Source organism: Vicia villosa, linkage group LG4 (assembly GCF_029867415.1).
Source record: "Vicia villosa cultivar HV-30 ecotype Madison, WI linkage group LG4, Vvil1.0, whole genome shotgun sequence".
NCBI lineage: Eukaryota > Viridiplantae > Streptophyta > Magnoliopsida > Fabales > Fabaceae > Vicia > Vicia villosa.
The window spans coordinates 99,138,741-99,145,810 of NC_081183.1; positions in this window are offsets into that span (position 1 = coordinate 99,138,741).

The window sequence follows — 7,070 nt, forward strand, 5'->3', positions numbered from 1 at the left end:
TTTGTATAATTATATGTTAATTTAACTTAATAATTTCCAAAATAACTTCAAAAAATCCAAAAAAATTAGTTTTATTTTAAAATTAATTAACAAACAATATGAACATATTTTAGACTTAATTTTTAGGTTTAAATTTTATTTCTACCTTTTTCTCATTTTAATTAAATTAATTATGCATTAATTCTAATTAAAATCAACCATCTAAAAATCCAAAAAAAATATTTCCTTTTATCTTATTGCAATTTAAATTCATAGATAAGTGTATAGGTTGTCAAAATCATGTAAATAGCGTAGTTTACATTTCCCGCACAATCGATGTAATAGCGTAGATTTACTTTCCGCATTTTACATTCCCGCATTTTAATTCCTGTACATATAAAACTGCGTGTATGCCAAGAATAACAACTGAAGCGTTAGGTCACTAACTTCAAAGACAAAAATATCTGAATCAAAACACAATCACACTTGCACCTCTTAGGGTAATCCCTCTGTTACTCTTTTCAAAAATCAAATTCTACTGTTTCAATACAAATCCAAACTTTTGTTTACATCCGGTAAAAGGAGAATTTTCTAAAAGAAATAGGAAAGGACCTTATAAACTTAGGGTAGATCTCCTAAATTGCTTGCTCAAATCAAAACAACAAATGTCTCACATATTCATTGTTTTTCAAAACAAAACTTTCAAAAAAGACAATACTTGGTATATATCCAAACAAGGATCATTACGAAGTTAAAGCTTTTTTTTCAAAACATCTTTCGAAAGATAAAACACTTTGTATACATCCGCACAAGGATCATTACAAAGTCAATTTACAAAATGAATTTTAAAACCACATACAAGCATTTCAAGGCAAGACAAATGATTCAAACAAGCAATTAAGAGCCCATGGATAACCATGGATACAAAGGGGTGCTAATACCTTCCCTTTGTATAACCTACCCTCAAACCCAAAATCTCTTAAAGGTCTTTTTCTGTTTCTTTTATAAACCTTTCCTTAATTGGATAAGATAAAAGTCGGTGGCGACTCTCTGATTTTCAAAACTCAAAAAACAAAAGAAGAGTCAGTTCGTATCTCTCACAAGATAGAAAAAACTGAGGGCGACACGTAGAAACTGTTGAATGGCATCTCTCCATCTCTGAGGACGATAAATCCCGGATCAGTATTTCCAAATCTTGTTTGTTGCTTGCCCTATACTGCATTCAACAAAATGGCGCCGTTTGAGGACAAACAAAGTTTCAAGTTGGGGAGAGTTTGATAAGTGCCAAAATGTACTTATTTTGTGTTTGTAAATAGTGGCACTTATCGATACTTTTGTTAATACCGTTTGAATAATTCCCCGTTTTGTGTATAAATACGTATACTTTGTGAATAATTGTATTTTCATATACTTTTATACCATTTGATAGTTTTTCCTTTGTTTTTATAGGTATTTATGCTTATTGGAGCCCTGAGGAATAAAGTGTCAAAGGCACGGCTTTGATTTCGCAGTTTTGGTGCAAGCCCGCTTAGCCACCATCTAGTGGACTTCCAAAGACTCAAAATAAGGATGATCAAAATCTTCAATTTGGTTTCCATTCATTCATTATTGGATAGAGCATTGAATAAGCTTTCCAACGCTTCGAACCGGGCGCAATTCGGAGTTACGGTTCTCAACTTATGGCGAAAACAAGATTTCACTTTTGCTGTCAGTCCGCTGAGCGGAGGGGGTCCGCTAAGCGGACCTGCTAAGACAACAGCTCGTTAAAAGGGGCAAAAATCACATTTTTAGGTTATGGGTTGGGTGTTTTTGAGTCCCAACACCATCAACTTCATTCTTAGAGTAGAATTGGCTTAGAAAACAACTTCGGAGGTTGCATAAGGATGATCGGGGGTGGATTGAGCGTCGAACGGAGCTGACAAACCGGGAGATCTTCGGTTCATTTCTCTTATTCTTTGTGTATTTCTCTTTGGTTGGGTTTGTTTGTATATTTACTTGAATCTTATTTATATTTACCGATTATAATGTTATATTTAACTTGCTTTACGAATCTGTGTTGATGTTATCCTGGATTTTTGCTCTATGCTGGGGATTTGGGGTGCTTTAGAGATAAACTTCTTGAATCCTTATCTAGGATGATAATCTGTTGGTTCTGAACTCTAAAGATAGATTTAGAGCTAGCATTCACTGTTTGTGTAATACGGTGAACTGACTTTTATATCGAAATGTACGGTTAAGCATGAGTCGCCACCGACTTTTATTTTATCCAAATTAATTAGAAAGGCTAAAAGAACAGGAAAAAACCTTTTAAAAAACAGGGTTCGGGGGTAATTTATGCAAAGAGAAGGTGTAAGGCACCCTTTGTATCCATGGTTATCCATGGGCTCTTAATTGCTTAGCTCACTTTGTTTGAAATATTTGAATTGTTTGAAAAGATTTTCGAAGAAGAACTTTAGCTTGTAAATAAGCGTAATCATTTTGAATTTGATTTGAAAAGAGTGGGAAAAGAGTTTTGACTTTAGAGTAAGCAATTAGTAGCAACTACCCTAAGTTTGAAAATTCGTTCTTTTAGCTTTTCGGGCGAAAGGGTCTATCCATACCATAAGAGGGCAGGAAGTCTTTCAATTGGATGTTTAAGGGTCATCGAGAATAGTCGCTCGCCATAAGACTGTCCCATGCCATAAAGAGGGCAGGTAGTCTAAGGGAAGGATATAATAGTCATTTAAGTTTTAGGCAACAGGCGAGGATACCTTAGCAATTGGGACAATCGTTATATTTCCAAGGCAACTTCGAGGGACAAGATCATTTGTTAAGGCAAATTCGAAGGGACTATGATCTTATGATGATGAACTGAGAGTAACATTTGTTTTGCTTAGGTATCCTCGGAATCGAGGGACTTTGACTATTTAGTACCATTAGAGGCAACAGGCAACAAGGCAACAGAAGAGGTTACCCTAAAGGTGAGTGTGTGCACCAATCACGTGATTGTATTCAGATAATATTTATTATATAATTATAGTTATTCTAATTCTGTTAAAGGCTTGCACTCCCTAAGATTACTAACCACGCAGTTAAAATCATACGGAAATTAAAGGCGGAAAGATAAATGTCCTACGCTATTACAATAAACACCTGCGGGGATGGGGAAAATTAAAAGGCAAAAGAAAAACCCTTATAAGGTAACAGAAAAATAAAAGATCTTAGAACGCCTCGATCTTCCTCATCTTCCTCGATCCCTTGACTGACTCTGATCATCTAATAATTAAACGAAAAATGATAATGGTAAGTGTATGAGTAATTCATTGATTAGTGAGGCAAACTCTAATTTTTAGAAGGCAAAAATAAAAACAAAAACAAAAATATTATTAAACAAGCAAAGGATTAGAAACTTAGCTTTTGATTGGTAGGGCACGTAGTCAGAAGATCTTGAGGTAAACCCTGAAAAGTAGGTGCGAAGAAGAGAAGTGTTAGTGCATTTAAAATTCGTTAACTATGGGTACAAACCCTATTGTTAACCCAAAAAGGCAAATAATAAAAAATAAATGATGTTACAGAAACCCCTAAAGGTTAATGAAGTTGAAAATTGAGGTAGGTAAACCAAAACGTAAGTATATAAAATTTAGAGTTAAAGGATTATAAAAGAAATCGAATTATCGATTAAATGTAAGTAATTACACAAAAACTTATTAAAAAAACTAATTTATCAAATAAAGTAAAAAAAGCTAAAAATAATCATGATAAACAAAATGTTTAAATAAAATAAAAAAAACAAATAAAAAGGAATAACTAAAAAGTGTAGAAAAAATAAAAATAAAAGAAAACTTAGCTTTATGATCAGGTGTGATGAACTTGTGGTGGTCCATGGTGGGCGTCCGTCCAGGGGCGTTGGATCAGAGTCTCCAGGAGATCTGATGGAGGTTGTATGACGATGCACCATAGACCTTGCGTGGGTGCGCGCATTGGATTCGCTCGGTTTGCGAATGATGAAAAAAACTTGTCTTTGCCCAGGCTCGAACCTGGGTCCTGAAGGTTACCAGGAGAATTTCCTGCCAATTAAACTGTGTCTTTTATTCAATAAAAAATACGCAATATATATAATAAATATAAAGATACATAGGTAAACGTAAGAGTCAAAGAATTATCTGGAGTGGGCCCCTGGAGTGGCGCGTTCAGCCAATTAGCAGCGGAGAGGGGGATTGAATTTGTTGACCGGCAACTTAAAACGTCCCACGTATTGGTCAAGGGTTCCATCCACTGTTCATCATCTTCAACCAAAAGACTGCTACGATTTGGCTTCGACATCATCTGCGATTTTGCTACCAAAGATTCGTAGCTACCACTGTGACTATAGAAACCTGCAAAATAAGGTCGAGCAATACAAAACAATGCCATAGAACACTTAATTACAGACTTGCGAATCCAATGAGCCTTGTTTCATGGACTGAAACCGCACATGAACACGATAACAAAACTGTGCATGGTCAAGCCCTAACAATGGCAGAGGTCGTAACCGGTACCAAAACTCACGAACCATGCGTCAAACCTGTTCTAATGCTCATTAATAACTCACAGCAATCATTAGTTAGAGTCGAAACACAAGATAATATGGAAAACGGAAGCTACATACTCATGAATACGAAAAGAGAAAAGTATGCGCTCGAGGTTGTTTAAATCCTATTTTACCATCCATACCTCTTCTTTGAATCCTCGGGGAGAGAATAGAATGATCGGTTTGCTTTGAGAATCTCTGGAAAATTCATGTACTCGTGCACTAGTTTCTTTAAAACTGTGGAAATTTAGAGAGTGCTCTTTGGGCAAGGTTTTTCGTTAGGATTCCTCCTCTAATGATTGGTGTTGCTAGCATTATATAGAGGATAAATTTAGGGTTACTTGTGGGCTTGGATGTCAAGTTTTTAAAGGAAAATATAAAAAACTCTTTCTATTTCAAGCTAAACCTTCCCCCATATTGCTTATCACGTTTTGGGCCCTCATGAGGCATTACTTGGGCCTTCCATATAGTTAGAATAAGAGCTCATGATTTATCTCATTTATTTTGGGATTTTATCCAATTTATTTTGTATTTAAATGGATAAAAATCTAAATAAATCAAATAAATGGCGCAAAAATGTGACAAAAGTTTTATGGGCCCTTGATGTACTCGTGATCATGTTTCAAAGCTCAAACTTAGGCCCATTAGTCAAGAAACTCAAAATTGTCCAATTAGGGTTTCATGTTCTTCTTGAATTTCGCCCAACTTGTGCCAGTCATAACTCACTCATTTTCTATTGTATGGAATTGTACTTGAACTTTTTAGAAAGCTTAGAGTGTCCTCTAAAGGATGCTTTTGGTTTCATCTCAATTAGATATTTCATTCTCAAGTTATGAGCTTTGACCCAAAAGGTGTTTTCGTTGACTTTTTTTGGAAGACCTGTAATATATTGGCTCATATCTCTTAAATGAAGCATTTTTAGCCTTGGCATGTGAGAGACAAATTTGTAGAGAATTCAATTTCCTTCAAATTTAGCTTTGGATGGAAAATTTCTGATGTTCCATGTGGAAGTTATGGCTGGTCAAAGTTCAGTTGACTTTCTCCTATGAAACCCTAATTTAGAAACCTTTGAATGTATTGATTTCTGATCTTTTCTTGATGAATCATGATCAATCCTTGATCAAATGATGAATGATACTTAAAAATAAGGATTTTGACAAAAAATCAGGAGTTTTGACTGTGGTTTGACCATAGTTTAACTTTTAGGTCAACCAGTCGATTGTTGATTATTTGGGTCATTGAATGAGCAATCTTTTGAATCAGGGCTTGAAACTTGGCATGAGGGTACTTTGAATCGTATGAGAGATCATGGAATCCACTTGAGGTATCAGAATTTCAACTTCCTTGATTAAATCAGAAACCCTAATTTAGAGGCTGTTGTTTAGGAGAGAGACTGCATGCTTCCTTCTTGTGTATCTTTGAGCATTTGAAAGTTCGATGTACTGAAATATGAATAAATATGTTGGGAAAATTTTGGGGTATGACAGCTTCCCCTGTTCAATTTTCTTAAACCTGAAGATGTAGAGTGGTTTGTATGTCAGTCGTAATCTGAAGGTGGAAGAGGATTGAACACTAGAATACCCAGAAATTTGCCCTAGCTGATGATGAAGGGGCTTTTTTCGGAGATGGGCTTGAAGATGCTATCCAGGTGTATGATGGGGATGGGCTTAAATATTCCATCCAGTAAATCATGCATTAGATTATGTTTGGAGTGTTTGAGAAGTAGTTGTTTGAGTGTTGATTGTGTCATTACTGTTCGTAGTAGACGAATTAGATCTTTGAAAGATGATCGTGTCTACACCGTTTGTGATGATGGAATTAGATCTCTGAGAGTTGATCGTTACGGAACCGTCCGAGGTTACCGCTTTTAGATTTTGAAAGTTAATCGTTATTGAACCGTCTGACGTGTCCGCTTTATATTTTAAATGTTAATCATTACGGAACCGTCCGAGGTTTCCGCTTTAGATTTTGAAAAGTTGATTCTTTAAGGAACCGTTTGAGGTATCGACTTAAATCTGAAGGTAGATTGTTTAAGGAACCGTCCGAGGTATCGACTTAAATCTGAGGGTAGATTGTTTAAGGAACCGTCCGAGGTAACGACTTAAATCTGAGGGTAGATTGTTTAAGGAACCGTCTGAGGTATCGACTTTAAATCTGAAGGTAGATCATTTAAGGAACCGTCTGAGGTATCGACTTAGATCCGAAGGTAGATCATTAAGTAACCGTCCAAGGTATCGACTTAGATCCAAAGGTAGATCATTAAGGAACCATCCAAGGTATCGACTTAGATCCGAAGGTAGATCATTAAGGAACTGTCCAAGGTATCGACTTAGATCCAAAGGTAGATCATTAAGGAACCGTCCAAGGTATCGACTTAGATCCGAAGGTAGATCATTAAGGAACCGTCCAAGGTATCGACTTAGATCCGAAGGTAGATCATTAAGGAACCGTCCAAGCTATCGACTTAGATCCGAAGGTAGCTCATTAAGGAATCGTCCAAGGTATCGACTTAGATCCGAAGGTAGATCATTAAGGAACCGTC